Source organism: Theobroma cacao, chromosome 9 (assembly GCF_053813885.1).
Source record: "Theobroma cacao isolate CCN51 chromosome 9, ASM5381388v1, whole genome shotgun sequence".
Lineage (NCBI taxonomy): Eukaryota > Viridiplantae > Streptophyta > Magnoliopsida > Malvales > Malvaceae > Theobroma > Theobroma cacao.
This window is the reverse complement of record NC_142647.1, coordinates 8267585-8287433: the sequence shown is the minus strand read 5'-3', so window position 1 is coordinate 8287433 and position 19849 is coordinate 8267585. Positions and strand designations below refer to the sequence as shown.

The 19849-nt window shown below is 29.0% G+C and overlaps 1 long non-coding RNA gene across 1 annotated transcript; it reads right to left on the bottom strand.

Annotated features, from left to right (window-relative positions):
• Positions 1-5083: 5083 nt before the first annotated feature.
• LOC108663380 (uncharacterized) lies at positions 5084-6883 on the bottom strand. The gene is made up of 3 exons (XR_001929357.2): positions 6782-6883; positions 6059-6142; positions 5084-5186 (listed from the first exon to the last, which is right to left on the bottom strand). It is a non-coding gene; the product is annotated as an uncharacterized LOC108663380 (long non-coding RNA).
• Positions 6884-19849: the final 12966 nt, after the last annotated feature.

Below are 19849 nucleotides of genomic sequence, written 5' to 3'. Positions count from 1 at the left end.
ATGATGCTCCGGTGTGTCCTTGAAGGAAGCCTAGTGATGCAAGAAATTGAGATCGAGCGAAGACCATATCATCGCAACTGCAGCTGTGCCCTGCACAACTTAAAGGGTGTCTGCTCTTCCGCTTGTTCTCGTACAAGGAGTATATCGTTTTCCAAGAAAAAGACCTGGAGTGATTGTACCTTGTCCATGGCAACTTCCCATTTCTCTTCCCAATCTTCTCTTCCTGGTGGCTCTTCCGTTAGAAGCATGGAATCAAAGACATCAAGGGGGTTTTGCTGCACAGATGGTGAAAATATGTCAGAGGTTTGATACAGATAGAAGGTTAGGAGATTGATAATTTTTTTTCCCCATTTTTTAGATCAAGATTCTTTCAGTTCCATCCCTGTATATCCTATTGAATTCATTGTAGACAACTGTAGCCAAACCTCTGTGGTTCCGAACAAAATTATTGTTGTTCAAAAGGGTATTTCTGCCACCACATTTCTATATATCTTTTACAAGTATCATTGAACTGAAAAAAAAAAAAAAAAAAAAAGAGAAGAGTGACCATTTAATTTCCACATTTCTTCCGATTCTTTCATGTCCTAAACCATGTATAACAAATCTGAGGCACTATATGCATTGACAAGGACAGATGCGCATTCATTTTGATCTTCTGGTGAGATTGATCGAATTCAGAAAGAATTAAACAGATGGATCTGACAACTTTTGTGTCAATTATTTCCTAACCTAACCTGTCTTGAAAAACAAAACAAATGGGAAACAGGTGTTGAATCTGTCTTTTTCCTAGTTGTCAGAAGTTATTTCTGAATGTGCCTTTGGGGTCATGGATCTGGTTTCACAATACTTCCCACATTTTAAAGTCCCCTCCCTTTCCCAGTTCGGCAAGGATGCCATGGAGAATTCATTGATCAAATCTGCAACATTGTGAAATTACAAAACAACTGCAGGCAATGTAAAGGCCTATTACAGCGAATCTGATACGAAACAATAATTGTTTACAGTTATGAGTGAGAAGTGCCAACAATAAAGGTACTTCCCTCTCCCTGTATCAACACACAGGGGACAAGTCAGTTAGGCCTACTATCTTTTTCTGTTTAACTTTTTTTCTTTTCCTCCGTTACGACTACTTGAATTTTCAGATTTGTTACACACTGATTTTACACGGATACTTGAACAAATTTAAAAAATAAACTAAAATTCACTAACCGTCGGCATAAAACGACAATACATCAATCTCTTTATAAAAAGAAAAAGTGATTTGACTCTGGATTAAAGCAAGTAATTGGGACAGAAGAGGGGCAAAAGGATGGATTTCCTAAGCGTTAAGGTAACGGCTTCTTACTTCTTGTTGCACTTTTCCACAATAATGGAACAACGGCAAGTTTGATGAGCCACTTTTTACCTTCTTCCCACGCAAGTGCCAGTTGCACAAGTATTGGTGATCATGGATTAGGCAAAAGTGCGTTAGAAATTTTATTGGATTTTGCTCATCTCAAAAATCACATGAATATATACAAGTTGAGAGTCAAACATATGGGAGAAAAAAAATTATTTAACTCATTTATTGAATAATAATTCATGCTTTGCGTGGTCATCTGCAATTCATATTGTTTCATCTCCTAACTTTGATAGTTGTTTGCAATTTCATTTCAAATAAGAACAAATTATTTTTTTTTTTGGGGGTCACATACCAACAACAAAATTAAGCAGCTGATGAAATCGAAGACAGTTTCACATTCTTGGGACATTAGGTGAAAATGTGACCGTTGAGCATTGCTTTCCTCCAAAACAAAAAGAATACCGTCAAAGTTCCATTTGGGATCATTTTCAGTTTCCTGTATCATTTCTCCTATCATGAAAACAATCGAATTCCAGAACTGTACAAATTATAATATAGATAAAAGAATCCCGTACTTCATTCCAAATTCAACGGCGTGACGGTGCAAGAAACCCCAAGAACAACGCGTAATTGGTTGCGACCTTTTGAAACTTTGTAAATTTTGAACAGTTCAACGACTACTATACAGAATGATGATTTGAGTCTCCTGTTGTGTCTGGTCTGCAATTGGGTTTACATTTTGTTGCTACTTGAGGGTCCGTTGATTACCTCGCGAGCCATGGCATCTATATTTGTTTGTTTCGTTGGTTAGGCCATATAAGGGAAATGGAAATATTTTTTTTACCTTGTTTTTTATGGAATTTAAATTAGAAATTTTTATGAAAGCGTTTCAAATTTTGCACAATAACTGATGTGACAGTTGACGGATCAGATCGATTTATGTCAGATCACGCCAGGTTGAAGGAAATTTGGGTTAATTTTAGGTTTGGATCCTTTTTGGTTGAACTGTAGATTATTCTGAATTTGAATGATCCAGATTTGACATTTAAATTATTTAAATTTAAATACTTTAAGTTTAAATTATTAATTTTTTATAATCAAATCAATTGGATTTAGATAGATTATTTGAGATCGGGTCATTTCAAGTTAATGATTGGGTAAATTTTTCAGTAAGTTTAACGTTAATGTAAAGTTACGAATAAGAACCATTGGATTTAAAAAGTTTATTTTCAACCATTGATCAATAAAAAAAAGGATTTTTTTGAAAAATATCTTTCATACATAAAATGTTTGAAAATAGCATCTTTTATAATTTTAACTATTTTTAGTCAAAAAAATTAATTTTGAACAAAATTACTTTTAATGAAATCAACCCATATATTTAGGTCTGTACATCAAATTGACTCATATCCTTTAAACTTTTCTCACCAGATCATTCATTTTTTAAGTATTCATTGCAAGAAAAAAAAACTTTTAAGTATTATGAGTATTTTAGAATGAGTTTTGATATACGAAAAAAAATCTTCGAGCGTTTTGAGTATTTTGAAATATTTTGGAGTGATTTTTTATATATGAAGAAAAATTTTTGAGCATTTTGAGCATTCTTCATCAAGTAAGTATATTCGTTGATTATATTGTTAATGGAATTTGATGTATTATTTGAAGTTGTTGATTTTATTAAATGAAATTTAGTAGTTTTTATAGTTTTTAGGCATCGCGTAATCAGTTTTTGGGCACTGCATGATTAGTTTTTAGGTATTACGTTATTGATTTTTAGGTATTGTGCGAGTAATTTTTGTGTATTGTGTGACTGGTTGATATGATATTACTTGACTATTTAGTAAGACATTGCGTGACTAGTTAGTAAGTCATTACGATTACTAGTTAGTAAGGCATTGCGTGACAAATTTTTAAGTATTGTATGAATTAGGCATTGTCTAAAAATCAGTTACATAATGCCTAAAAATCAATTACATAATGCTTAAAAATCAGTCACGTAATATTTAAAAACTAAAGACGTAATGATTAAATCACTAATGCCTAAAAACTATTCTCACAATACTTAAAAATCAGTAATGTAATATTTAATGCCTAATTGATTTGCCTACTCGCAGCCAGATTTAAGTTGCCAAAGTCATACAATATTCTAATTTATAGATGTCTAATCAATTTTAGCTCATCAACTTTGAGATTCTATGAATAAACTAATAAATCTAAGAACCTAAAACACATATCTTGATGTCATCTCTACTCTTTGGGATGGTGAGAAAGAGATGGATGGCAAGATAGACAATATTTGGCAAGAGAGAGAAATCAAGATTTAATTTTAAAATTTTTGTCTGAATGACAGAATAGAGAAAGTCATGCCAAACATTGGCTAAAAATAGTTAAAATTATAATAAAAGATATTTTTTAATTAGGCTTATGAGGAGGGTTATTTCTCACAATTTCTTTTAAAAAAAATTGCAACTTGTTTACCTGACAAACATGTTAAAAAAAACTTAAATAACCCAAAATAAAAAAATAAAATGATAATAAAAAGGAAATAATTAACCAAAAATATTAATAAAAGCAAAAAAACTAACAAAGAGATTAACAAAATTTTTATGAAAATTAATCATTTATAATTATATTCTTGAGTAAAAAATTATTAGCTATTGAGAAATTTTTAAATAAATATTATAATAAAAATTTTATTCTAAAAATTTATATTTTAATTATAGTTATAATTATTTTTATTATTATTCATTTATAAATTAAAATTTATAAACTATCAAACTCTTTTAGCTCAATGATAAAAAAAAATTAAATGTTTAATTTTAACAAGAATTAAATTTATTTTGACATAATTGATTTACTACGTTAAATCTCATATATTTACGTCAATATTTTGACAATACTTGTTCCACCTTTATAATGTTTTACGTTAATTTTTATTGCTTTACGTTATGACTTTTCAACTACTTATTTTCACGATAATTTTTTTTATCTTTACTATTATTCTTGCATGGATTAAAATTTGTAAGTGGTAAAACATTTTTAACTTGAGAATAAAAATTTAAATGTTTAATTATTCTGAAAATTATGTTTATCTGATATAGTTGACTTGTTACGTTAAATCTCATATACTTATGTTAATATTTTGACAATACTTTTTTCACCTTTATAATATTTTATATTAATTCTTACCACTTTACGTCAATGTTTTTCAACTAAATTTGTCACGACCCGAAACTCTCCCTCGAGCCCATGACAACCGCTGTAATGCCCCAATCGACATTCATTACCTGGAATGTCAACCGGAACACTTCAAGACTTTAATATCAGCTTCTCATTTTCGTTCTGAGTAACTATTGCCAAATACCATGTTCTAAAAGATTTTAAACTGTTTCCAACTTAAAACAAATAAAATAATAATTTCGTCTCACATGAGTATTTTGGTTATTTTTCTCAAAAATTTCGAAACTGGCTAAAATGTAATATAAAAGTACAAAACACATAATTCATAATCAAAATGAGTTTAAAAGTCTAAAATCTTCATTTAAAATGAAATTATGCTTATTTGGATATAATAGAAAAATAAAAGAAATATTAAGTAAAATATTCTATTTTCTTTTAAAACAATATTTTTAGAACACTGTGTAAATAATTTTTTTACAGCATAAAAATAAAATAAATTCTTATATACAGTAGTACAGATAACTAAAGTATGAAATTTAATTTACAGTAACAAGTGGAACCCTCGAATATTCAAAAGTAAAGAGGACTGTGAACCTACAGTTTGGAAAATGCAATTCCAATGGTAGTCCTCTATGCGATCAACTATCTACAGTCTATTCTGAGCCTGAAATGGGTGGAAAGGAGGGTGGTGAGATTATATAATCCTAGTGAGTAAACAAATACCATATAAAATATCTAAAGTCGAGTAAATGGAGACAGATAAAATAAATCATCATACTTTAATTTATCATCTTTCAACTCATTTCAACCAAATAAAATTCAATTCATTTAAATCGAGTAATCAATATGGCTTATGAATTTCTTAAAACTTGGCTCATGCCAAAAATTATTATCATACTCAGTTATCAGAGATACCTTGGCCGAGGGCTATCCCAAACTGAGTCCACCAAGGCTATTAAAAAGTTATATACTCATAAATCATGTTTTTATTTAGAAAATATAGTCGTTCCTTGACGTTGGCTGAGTTCGCCTTCACGTGGTGATTTGGCGTGAAGTGAACTCTAAAAGTTCTACCTCGGGAGTTACCCTACTCGCCTCTCCAATCGAGGTAAAATATGTTAGGATTCCGTGCCCCTCTAATAGGCTAGTCTACAGAACCCAGCCCACTGCAGCAAGCAATACCTACCATACAATAAAATTTTGACAGCATGACGTGACTAATATTATACTACCCAGCCTGTAAATGTAAAACAGAACAATTCATACAGTTCACCAAAAACATAATCCAGCCAGTCATGCCAACGCATTAACATAAGCCATCAATTCAAATCATAAATTTACAACACATCAGAGGTCTCTAATTACTCTATTTTCAAAATCATCATTCAATTCCAAAACAATTTTATGAAATCATTTCACTAAATCACATTTGGTTTATAAAACCAAAAAATTAATCATTTAATTCCTTTTTTATAAAATTCACAAAATCGGATAAAAATCACTTTAGATAATTAAGACGATAGTAAGGTTACTCACAATGTCTAGAGTGCGAATTTTCAAAGTACTCTGACTACTGGTCGTCGGATGCAATTTCCTTGCCTTTATCGGAGGACTCACCACCTTGACATAGTACAAAATCGAAAAACTTACTACTTTGGTACTAAATCGAAATTAAACTAATTTAGACTATTAATGCATGATATGGAATGCAAAATGCACTGGTAACCATCTAATCCTCGGTATTGACCTAATTCATCTTATCACCCGATTAATTGGCCAATGTGTCCAATTTAGCTCCAAATTGCTCCATTTCTTTTTCAATACCTTAATTCACCAAACACAAGTCAAATAACCTAAAATTTGGCAAAACCATCTTTACTTTTCTTCTTAAAATTTTCGGTCACTAACAGTGCATTAACATCGTGATTTTTTCTACTTAATTTTCTCACCATTATTCATCATTTTCTAAGCCATTTCTCTTGAAATAATAACAATCCATCACCCACACACATCAAGGAAGATTCGGCCAATGAAAATTCATAGGGAAAATGGATTCTTTTCTTATTGTTTTGTTTTTAGACATGGTAAACTAACTAAAAACACTAACATAACTTGAAATCAAATCAATCTAACATCATTCTCTCTCCATACCCATTATGACCAGCCATGAATTCATCATGAAAACATATAATTTAACCATGAAAAATGAGGAGAAATGCATGGGAAAGAAAGATCTCAAGCTAAATTGAAAAATTTTACCTTTTTTTCACTTGTTTCCTTGAATTTTCACACTTTTTCCTTGAATTTTTCCACCTAGGGTTTGTTCTCTTCCTTTTCTTCTTTTGCTCTTCTTTGTTCTTGGTTTGGCCAGCCATATGAAAGAAAATAGGCTGATTTTATGCTTATTTAAAAGCTAAATAAATAATGGTTATAAACTTGACACATGTCACTATATTATTGGTCAATTTATAGTTTCTTAACTATTAAGCTTTCTCTCTCCACCACTTAAATTCCTTCAATTATCCATGATAATATTAGATAAAATTCATGTGTTGGACAAGTGTCGGTGGTGTAAAATTACAATTTTGCCACTAGGGTGGCAAAATTATCATTTTACCCCTATGCTCCGAAAAAATGTCAGAATTAAAATTTTTCACTTCTCAACCTCAAATCATACTCCAATAAGTCAAATGTGATCAAAATCTTTCAAAAAAATTTCCATTTTATCCTCGAGTGGTAAAATTACCATTTTACCCCTAGATAGTGAAATTTTCGGTTTGACTCCAAATTCATCATCGAACTCCAAATCACCATTTTAAATCATTCTTAGACTGTAAAGTTTTTAATTTCACCTTAAAATCTCTATTTGATCTGGTTCGAGGTTTAAATCAACTTTGTTGTACCTCTAGGTACAATACAGACTTTTGTAAATTTTTCGGAACTCTCCTAGCATGCAAACATGCTATCCATCACATGTATGTCATGACAAGTATTTTATAAGGTCAGACTTTACAAAATTGCACCATAAATCTTTTTATCCTCACTATTATTAACACATAGATTAAATTTTGTAAGCCATAAAACATTATAAACTCGAGAATAGAAATTTGAATGCATAAGTTTTTAAAAAATTATATTTATTTCACATAATTAATTTTTTACGTTCAATCTCACACATTTACGTCAATATTTTGACAATATTTGTTCTATCTTTACAATATTTTACGTTAATTCTTACTGTTTTACGTCATGACTTTTAAACTACTTATTTTCATCATAATTCTTTTTATCCTTATTATTATTCTTGTATAGATTAAAATTTCTAAGTAATAGAACACTTTAAACTCAAGAATAAAAATTTAAATGTTTAATTTTCTTAAAAATTATATTTATTTGACATAATTGATCGGTTACAGTAAATCTTACACATTTATGTCAATATTTTGACAATACAAGTTTCACTTTTAAAATGTTTTATGTTAATTCTTACCACTTTAAGTCAAAGGTTTTCAACTACTAAATTTCACCATAATTTTTTCTATCCTTAATTTTTTTCACTTATAGATCAAAATTTATAAGTTATAAAATACTTTAAACTCGAGAATAAAAATTTAAATGTTTAATTTTCTCAAAAATTATGTGTATTTAACATAATTGACGTGTTATGTTAAATCTCATACATTTACGCTAATATTTTGACAATGTTTGTTCCACTTTTATAATATTTTATGTTAATTTTTACGACTTTACTTCATGACTTTTCAACTAATAATTTTCACCATAATTAACATAAGAATAATAGTAAGGACAAAAAGAATTATTGTGAAAATAAGTATTTGAAAAACCTTGAAGTAAAGCCCTAAGAATTAACGTAAAACATTATAAAGGTGGAACAAGGATTGTCAAAGTATTAACGTAAATGCATGAGAATAATGCAACAAATCAATTATATCAAATAAATATATTTTTTGAGAAAATTATACATTTAACTTTTTATTCTCGAGTTTAAACTGTTTTACGGCTTACAAATTTTAATCTAAGTAAGAATAATAGTAAGGATATAAATAATTATGGTAAAAATTAATAGTTGAAAAGTTATGATGTAAAGTCGAAAAAATTAACGTAAAACGTTATAAAGGTGGAACAAAGATTGTCTAAGTATTGTAATAAATGTGTGAGATTTAACGTAATAAGTCCATTATGTAAAATAAACATAATTTTCAAAAAAAATTAAACATTTAACTTTTTATTCTTGGGTTTAAAGTATTTTATGGCTTATAAACTTTAATCTATGTATGAATAATAGTAAAGATAAGAAGAATTATGTTGAAATTTAGTAGTTGAAAAACCTTGACATAAAGTGATAATAATTAATATAAAACATTATAAAGGTGGAACAAGCTTTGTTAAAATATTGACGTAAATGTGTGAGATTTAACGTAACAAATTAATTCTGTCAAATAAACATAATTTTTTTTAAAAATTAAACGTTTAAATTGTTATTTTTCAGTTTAAAGTATTTTACGGCTTATAAATTTTAATCTATACATGAATAATAGAAAGATAAAAAGAATTATGGTAAAAATTATTAGTTGAAAAACCTTGATGTAAAGTTGTAAGAATTAATGTAAAATATTATACACTGGAACAAGCATTGTTAAAATATCGACGTAAATGTGTGAGATTAAACGTAACAAGTCAATTATATTAAATAAATATAGTTTTCGGAGACATTAAACATTGAAATTGTTATTCTCGAAATTTATAGTGTTTTATAGTTTACAAACTTTAATCTATACGTGAATAATAAAAAAAGATAAAAAGAATTATAGTGAAAATTAATAGTTGAAAAATCTTGACGTAAAGTGGTAAGAATTAACATAAAACATTATAAAGTTAGAGCAAACATTGCCAAAATATTGATATAAATGTGTGAGATTTAACGTAACAAGTCAATTATGTCAAATAAATATAATTTTTGGAGAAATTAAACATTTAAATTGTTATTATCGAGTTTAAAGTGTTTTATAGCTTATAAATTTTAATCTATGCATGAGTACAGTAAAGATAAAAAGAATTATAATGAAATTTAGTAGTTGAAAAACCTTGACGTTAAGTGATAAAAGTTAACGTAACACATTATAAAGATGGAACAAGCATTGTCAAAATACTAATATAAATGTATGAGATTTAACATAATAATTCAATTATATCAAATAAACATAATTTTCTAAAAAATTAAACATTTAAATCTTTATTCTCAAGTTTAAAGTGTTTTATTGTTAACAAATTTTATTCCATGTGTAAATAATAGTAAGGATAAAAAGAGTTATGGTGAAAATTAGTATTTGAAAAATCTTGATGTAAAGCCGTAAAAATAAAAGTAAAACATTATAAAGTTAGAACAAGCATTGTCAAAATATTGATGTAAATATGTGAAATTTAACGTAACAAGTTAATTATGTCAAATAAAAATAATTTTTGAGAAAATTAAACATTTAAATTTTTATTTTTGAGTTTAAAATGTTTTACGGCTTATAAATTTTAATCTATGTAAGAATAATAGTAAAGATATAAAGAATTATGGCGAAAATTTGTAGTTGAAAAGTTATTACGTAAAGCCGTAAGAATTAATGTAAAATATTATAAAGCTGGAACAAGCATTGTGAACATATTGACGTATAATGTGTGAGATTTAACATAACAAGTCAATTATGTCAAATAAATATAATTTTTTGAAAAATTAAACATTTAACTTTTTATGACTTTCAAGTTTTAATCTATACAAGAATAATAGTAAGGATATAAAGAATTATGGTGATAATTCATAGTTGAAAAGTCATGACGTAAAGCCATAAAAATCACGTAAAATATTATAAAGGTGAAATAAGAATTGTCAAAATATTGACGTAAATGTGTGAGATTTAACGTAATAAGTTAATTATGTTAAATAAGAAAATTTTTGGGAAGAATTAAACATTTAATTTTTATTTTCAATTTTAAAGTGTTTTACAGCTTATAAATTTTAATATATGCGTGAAAAATAGTAAAGACTAAAAGAATTATGTTGAAATTTAGTAGTTGAAAAACCTTAACATAAAGTGGTAATAATTAACGTAAAATATTATAATGGTGGAATAAGTATTGTCAAAATATTGACGTAAATGTATGAGATTTAATATACCATGTCAATTATGTTAGTTAAACATAATTTTTGGTGAAATTAAACATTTAAATTGTTATTCTCGAGTTTAAAATGTTTTGCGGCTTACAAAATTTTATCTATGCGCGAATAATAGTTAGGATAAAAAGAATTATGAAAAAATCAGTAGTTGAAAAACCTTAACATAAAGTGGTAAGAATTAACGTAAAACATTATGAAGTTAGATTAAAAATTGTCAAAATATTGACATAAATGTATGAGTTATAACATAATAAGTCAATTATGTAAAATAAACATAATTTTTGGAAAAATTAAACATTAAAATTATTTTCTTTAGTTTAAAGTGTTTTACGGCTTACAAATTTTAATTTATACGCGAATAATAGTAAAGATAAAAAAAATTATGATGAAAATTAGTATTTAAAAAGCTTTGTCATAAAACGATAAGAATTAACGTAAAATATTATAAAGGTGATACAAACATGTTCAAAATATTGACGTAAATATGTGAGATTTAATGTAACAAGTCAATTATGTCAAATAAACATAATTTTTGAGAAATTAAACAGTTAAATTTTTATTCTTAAGTTTAAAGTGATTTACAGCTTACAAATGTTAACTTATGCGTAAATAATAGTAAGGATAAATAGAATTATGGTAAAATTTAGTTGTTGAAAAACTTTGACATAAAGTGATAAGAATTAACGTAAAACATTATAAAGGTAGTTAAGGAATATTCAAAATATTGACATATATGTGTGATGTTTAATGTAATAAGTCATAATAATAATTTTAATTTAATTAAATTAGTTAGATATAATGTTAGTATAAAAATAATAATGTTTTTATATTTTAAAGTAAAAAATATAATAAAAATAAAATTATATATTATTTAAAATAAAATAAACTAATTTAAAAATTTTCTATTTTGTTAATAGAAAATGGATAAGTTAAAAAATTATTTATGTTGTTGACCTGTTAAGTAAATTTTTATTATTTTCTTAAAAATTATTTTAATTAACCTTACAGTAAGGTTAGCCCTATTGTAGAATTCACCGTTTTAATGAAAAATTTTATATGTTTTTTTATTTGGATAAATTGTAAAAAATATTTTTAATTGTTTGGATCAATTTATAGAAAATATTTTTCATTATCATTAATTTTCAAAAAAATTTCTATCTTAAAAAATAATGCATGCCTGACCCATTTCAACACCATTTCAATGCCAAAAATTTTAATACGAGATCGAACTCTCACAAAAAGAAAGTAAATTACATATATAAATCAAGCCAAAATTAAAAGAGTATACATATACAAATAATAAAAAGGTAAAATTCTTTTATATTTCGAAGTTTTAATCGGAATTTTAAGCAGATCCATTAGTTTTTGAAATAGACACTTTACTCCAAAAGTATAAATACCGTTAACAAAGATTATGAGAAAATTAAAATATCATTTTTCTCTTTATTAATTTAAAAAATTATTCTTATATTTTAAAAAAATAAAAAAATGGGACAGAGGAGAGCACCGGTCCCACAAGAAAGGGGAGCATCCACTGGTGCTCCCAAGGTTATTTGAGTTCGTGTTCAAGTTATTTTGAGTTTGGATACGAAAAGTTTTTTTATGTAAAATATTTTTATGAAAAATTTTATATTTTTGTTATTTAGATAAATTGTAAAAAAAATTTTTATTATTTAGATAAACTTATAGAAAATATTTTTCATGATCATTAATCTTCAAAAAAAATTTCTATCTTAAAAAATAGTACACGCCTGACCCATTTTAACACCATTTCAAAATAAAAAATTTTGGTGCGAGATTGAACTCTCACCTGATGAAAGTAGATTGCAGACATAAATCAAGCCAATTTACGGGATCAATGGGTCTTTTTCCCATTGACCCTTAAAATTTTTTCCATTTGAATCTCTTTATCAATCATCCAAACAACATTATATTCTGAAAATATTTTTCCAAAAAGAATTTATATTAAAACAATCAGACCTTTAGATGAGTTTGGATTGTCGACTTTTTTCAATCAAATCGAATTTGTATTGAATTGGAATTCAGACGGATCAATAGAATCTTTCGTGTTTAGGTCAATTTTGAAAATTATACAGAGTGTGATCATTCATATATATATAACCACACGTGAAATGCTTCGATGTTCCTTTGTAACACCTTTTATTTTGTCTTCCCATTACTACCCATATTATAAACATTTCCTATAGCTTTAGCACCAATTTATAACATCATTATATATCTTGAACAAGAAAGTAAGCATCCGGTACTGAGTCCTCTTCTGGATTTAGGAGTTGCTGGGCCCTGAGAGGTATCCCAAGGATTGGATTCAAAGGGTGGATTTGCCACTATGTTTACATCTTTTTTATTTTCCTCTACAAAATTTACTTGAATTCAAAAACAGGGAAGAAACGACTTTCCACATTTCTTCCAACATTCCTTTCATTTCCTGGATTGTCTATGGCAAGCTAAGAGCAGAATTTGGTCAAGGACTCAAAGCTATGTGCAGCAGAACATGCTGAAATTGTAAATGTCAGAGCCGATTCAGGTTAAGATATCAGGAAGTAAAAACTGAGTGCAATGGCTAAACATGGCAAGTAAGAATCTTGAATTGTTGTATTCTACCGTCAAGGTTCTCAAGGATTTGTATATCACCACAATTTTGTTGTTTTCTCAGTGCAGACCAGAATGATGGGGATTTATATCTTAGTAGACGCAATGGCTTAACCCGATGTTAATTTAGTCCTTAATATAATCGGTTTTATGAGTCCTAATTTGTTGGGTAGAAATATAAATTATGCTGGCTAGTCGTGCAAACAAAGAGAATAAAGAAGAGGTTTAAGTAGTATTAGGTTAACATGAAACAATATGTAGGCCCCTAACTGTGGAGATATATTTGTCAATGACCAATTAGCCAATTCTCCTGTGCCAGAACCATTTTTTTGAAAGGATAAACTGAATTGAAAAAAGTGGTTTTCCAGTAGAATTAGTCATCAGATTGCTAAAAACATGAATTAGAATTTAGATCACCTAAGTTCTATATTCTAGTTCAGATGGACAACGGCAAGCCAGTGATTCATACCTTCATGCAGATCAACAAAAGAAAAATGTGCAACATATATGGTAAAGCCACTGGCAAGTACTTGAACTGAAGTTGATTCTGAAATTCCAGTAAAAATATCAACTAAAACTGACAAATTTGCACTAAAATGCACAAAATGGAAGACAAATTGCAACTCAAACATTTCCTTCTTATTTTTTAAGACTGTCAAGTGAGAAATAAGTTCATGGTTTGCTGAAAATGACAGTGTAGCTGTCTTTTTCTTGACAAATAATGTGACTGCACTCTATTGAAGTTATGTTTGTTTTTTGTGTGTACAAAGTAATTGAATGGAGCAATTAGACATGGTGAAACTAAGAGCAATTGTAATCTGGCTTTAGCAAAAGTAACTTCTTTCAATTCATAGGCAAATCATGAGAATAGAAGATAAATCAACATCAACAGGATACAAAACGCCAAATAGACTTTGATAAATTCGATAATGAAATCTCCTCTAGAGAGCAAATAACTTTCTTGAGTATTCTTGAAGTGGAGAGAATTTTTTAGGACCATCCCACAAAAAATATTTTGAAAGACCTTTGAAAATCTTCTAATATTTAAATAATAAACTTATTAAAAAAGAGAACAGAATACATAATAACTAAGTGAAATTAAAGTAAGTATGAAAATTAAGAATTATTCATCAAGGTTAAAAACAGATAGCTTTTCAAAAAAAAAAAAGAAGAAGTTAAAAACATATAATATATGATTATCTGTTTTATAAATTGTAATCTATCATTTTTAATAAACTTATGTTAAGATTAAAATTTTATTATTAAAAATAAATTTAATTAGGTGGTTAATCACATGAGTGGTTCTTTGTATGTAACAAACACTAGCCAAGATGACAAAACATGTCAGAAGCTCAATACAGTTAGTATACAAAGACAAGTTAGGAAATGGAGAAGTTTTTCTTTTTCAATCTGTTTTCAGATTTATAGTCTCCAACACTTGGAAAAAAGAGTACAGGGGTTTTCTAGCTAAACTACCCCTGTAAAGTCTTGCATTTTTCTCTTTGAGAATTTTGTAACTGCACATGAACATCATATATGATACCAATTCATGCTCCTTTCCTTATTTTCCAGCTAACAATTTTGGGGGACCATTTGTTTTACCTAAGAAAAGCAAACAAGCAATTATTAAACCGGTGTTTCCCCAGGTTGAGATTCAGCACAGGAATCCCTCATTGAGCCACATCCTTCTAGATAAACAGACTCCAATTTTCCTGTGTAAACTGTCATTTTCATTTTCTCTTCTAATTATCATTAGCCTATTGCCTATTAGTCATGCTTTAACCATACATTTCAATTCAGCCTTGAAGTTGTTGGCTTAAGATGTTATCTGTCCTAATCATCAAGTAAACTGCCCGTATTAAGTCTCTCTGCACAGAATTTGGACTAGCATATCATAAATTAAAAGGGTCATTTGTCTCTATTTTTACGTTTGCCAATTGTAGAATGGCAAAGCCCTAAATATTATCGATGGTATTAATTTTAATTAATTTTGTCCTCTATATTCTGCGTTAGTCAGCTTCAGTAACAAGTTGGACAGAGAAAAGGTTAGAAAGATCTTCACCATGATTTGATAGGTGAGCTTGAGTTCTATGGAACCGAATATTCTTGCTCATCACTTTACCCCAGAAGAAAATCAAAGGACAAAAAAAGTGCTCTTACACCCCAAGGAGAAAAAAAAATCAAAGTGGAATAAAAGCTTGATCATTTTGCATAAGGTGGAATTAATTTGGTTACTAAAAACGTGCATCAAATTATGTGACTTATTATTGCATTTACACAGCTCAGTAGTAGACCTCAAAAGAGTTGCCAAGATAAGCCAATAAGATTTATCCAATCGAATGTGAATTTAATGAAATTCTATGTTAATTTTATATGATTTAATTATTATTTTTTCATAGATAAAATGTCATTTGATTGTGATTATAATTTTTTATTTGTAAATATAACATCATTATAAAATGTTGCAAGATGAAATGTCAATGCGACATATTACAATGCATTGAATACTTCTAAAACTGTTTGTCATTTTATTTGCTTACTTTCTAATTGCGGCATAGCCATATAATATCACAATCCTATAATACACTTATAAAAGGCATGCTTTGCCGTTGGCAAGAATGGAAGACCAAGCACATTTTTGCACAAAATGGTGTGAGACGACTTGAATAAAAGCAGTTTGAACCCCCAAAAAGAGAGTAAAATTTAGTTCTAATTAGAAAGAAATACTCTGTTCATCACTAGGATCCCAATAACATTTTGATCACCTTTTGTTCTTTACCTTTTTTTAATAAATATTAATTGCCAAATTTGCCTAGTACAAAGAAGGATCATAAGGAAAGCCAGTGGACTTTGAGAGTCAAATCAAGTGATCAAAACCGTGGTTCGCATCATAGATTCTAATCAATTCTTCATGTAGATTTGATATAGTTCATTGTTGGACTTAGGACTATAATTCTTGCAGCTTCCAAGTGTCCTTAATTTGACGGCTGGCCCTATGAGTTTAAGGGCTTATTGATGTAATATTCCGTTGGAAAAATTTAATTTTTGTTTTTAATCAGTTAAACACCTCTCGCTTTCTATAATCCGCTATAGACTCGTACAAGAACTGGATGCTTTTTGCTTAGCAAAGATCGCCTGCCTCAGAAAATGCCTTGAGAGAAACAGACGATACGGGGAGATCTATTATTTTAAGTTTCTACCGACTTTGTGACGACGACAACATCCACACTTCTTGTAATATTAAGTTCCAAAAATAAGTTTAAGGCATTGCAAACCTAGCCAGTGCTCAATTCTTTCCCCTAATTCCTAAGAATATTACTTAAGCACAGTACTGAAACTCCCATTGAGGAACACGTTTGACTTAATTTGTTACGCAACTATTGCAACAAGAATCCTCAAGAACAAAGTTCTCTTGAATTCTACGGTGTATCATTTTAAAGAGGTGAAGAGAGAGGAGCTTCTGTATATTATGTCTTTCTCCAAGAAACACCACTAGGGTGACTGCTCTTTGTATGTTGCAGCTTCATCTTCTCGTCCTAGTCCCTCCATGCAGTCAGTAGCGGGAAAGTTGTGAATAAGGCTTCGAAAACACTGATAATGAAATGTTTTCAGAGATTTTGATATAATTAAATAATTAAAGAAACAGGTTTGGAGGTGACAACTTTCTTCTATTTTTTTATATGTTTTTCTTCCCATATTTATTGTCTCTATTACTCCTTAAAGATAATGAAGTTATCTAAAATTTTCTTCTGAAAATTAAGCATCCCTGTAAATTTTGCAAACTCTAATGTAATTATCAATTTTCTTCTTTCTCTTGTTTCCTTGGAGACTATAACTTCATCTACATATCAAGGTTATATGCAGGGGATTTTAATTGGAATGCATTTCTTCTTTTCGCTACGAAAGAGAACAGTAACTTAGATCACCAAATTTTGTTCTTTCCTCAGTGGAGACTAGACACGTCCACATATAATAATAGATTTTGATATTCCTTGGAATATGGTCAAGTGATGAATGCCATCGATGATACATATGAGTTCTCGGTCTGTCCTATAAGGCAACACTGGCCTGGTCCGATATCAAATTGGGTAACAGAAAATAAGTTACAACTATTAACCATTTTTACCGGAAATTGATGTTCGGATGGCTGCTACTTGGATATATGGAACAAAGGCATACCTTCGCCCTCATTATCAGCCATCAGCAAACAATTTGGAAGAACTAATCTAAATTTTAAGAATTTGCATCAAATTATCTATTACATACTTAAAAGGAAACTTCAAAAGGACTTTTTCATTTTGTTATGTGTAAGCCTAAAGAAATGCCATGTTTTCAAATTTGGATTTTTAGATTTATGTCAAAGTTTGAAAAGGAAAAATCATGACTCATGAGTGAATCAAATTAAAATGTCTTTTTTCCGAACGAGTTTACTAAAATTTAAAAGAGAATAGTTTACCCCAACATGATGAGGGCCACATTCTAATATATCTAACAGTAAAGGGGTGATTTAGGTTCTTGCAGATCATTTGGATATTGTGAAAAATAAATGTCAAGATCACCAAAGAATTTTTCCTTTTTTTCTTCTCTAAAAACTATGAATGAGAAAATGATTTGATATTATATGAAATAATAATCTCAACTGACTATTATTTTTCGAGAAATATTGTCATCGTTATGTCAAATTTTATTATTTTTTGACAACAGTTTTACAAGGTTAATTAATAAATTTGTTATCTGCATAAAAGGACAATATAGCCGTCTTTTTTCATGAAAACAACATGATACAATTAATTTAAAAGAAAAAAATCAAATTAATTCTAAACTAGATTATATAATTAAAAACAAGTACTTTAATTATTTCCCAATTAAGTAGATCATGCTAGTCAATGTTAGAGAGATTCTTAACATAGTATTCTACATTCATTTCTTCTCGTGCTTTTGCTCAAACGAGCTCAAGTTGTAAATGAATCATGGATTAGATTTAGCCCAAGGACATTAGAAGATTTGTTTTTTCCATCACATATTTATCCTCATACCTTCATTTGAAGTATATCAACAAAGAAAAGAATAGAAAACAGGGATGCAATTCAACTTTTAAGGGGGAAAATATATGAAAATGGAATATAGCAACTCTAAATCCATGGAAACACCTTAATTTGTTGATTTTTTTTTTTTTGTTCCTCTAGCTACCATAACAAAGATCCCTTTATAAAGTTATGAGGTAATTAAGTACCAGAAAAATAAAGTTATGAGGGCAAAGTACAAAAAAGAAAAAAAATGTTAGAAACAACGAAACTGAAAACTTGGATTTGCCCTTTACGAAAAATGACAATGCAAAAAAAAAACCCACATCACGAGAATTGGAGAGGTTGTTCCTTGGAGTAGATCGCCCGCTTCCTGAAAAAACAATAAAGACCGTTAAGCTAGCTTCAAGAATCAATTCTAATTAGTTTTTAATGAGCTACTGAATTAACTTATGATAAAAAAACACCATAAGGGAACCCCAACTTCATCCAACAAGTTCCAAAACAATTTCTTGCAAATCCAACCAAGCCAAGTCACTTCTTTCCCTAGTTACCAAGAGGTTCTCTCTCTCTCTCTTCCCGTTTCTCTTTGGAAGCATAGTTATTCGGATTCACTTTGAGAAACTAACTGAAACTTTCTCCCAGAGAAACACGTTTGTCTTAGTTGGACAGTTGCAGAAGTAGTACTTCAACAAGAATTCTCGAGAACAAAGTTGATTCTCTAGAATTCAACGAGGAATAACTAGTCCCTAATGCAAGGTTTTTCTCTCTAGATCCATCTAAGACTAAACACTTGCTCTATATAAACACACTTCAGAGATCATGGAAATCAGCAAAAGCCTCAGACAAATTATACACTTCACACACACACACACACACACACCTCCCTCCACTAGCTAGCCAAGATGACAAAATACGTCAGAAGCTCAATACAGTTAAAAGTATAGAAAAACAGGTTAGGAAATCGAGATCTTTATTTTATTTTTTTTTTCATTCTGCCTTTAGATTTGTAGTCTCTTAGGTCAATACAAGGAAAAAAGCGTACAGGGTTCTTCTAGCTAAACTACATGCATGTAAATTCTGCATAGTTCAATGTAAAGTTATGTTTCCAACTCTTTCTTGTTTCTTAATTTCAATAGTGATATAGTGCCATCCACTATAACATTAAACCAAGCTGAAATGATTAATTTGTTTTCCTCTTCCTCCTTTTTATACTCAATGAAGGACAACTTGAATGGAGCATTAACTCTGAAACAGAGCAGCCCTCTTACAATCAAATTATGCTTACTTTTTAGGCATTGTCTCAGTGGGATCAAATTTAGGTTCTTTTTTTCCGAGTTAAAGGACAGAGAAATTAAAATGTTCCACATTTCTTCCAGAATCCTTTCTATTTTCTAGACTGCTTACCGTAAAGACAGTAGAATCATTTAACTGGCCTACAAGAGAATATGTAGCCTAAAGAAAGCAGAATGAGCTACTAAGAGCAGCGTTAGTGTTAGGAGAACACAA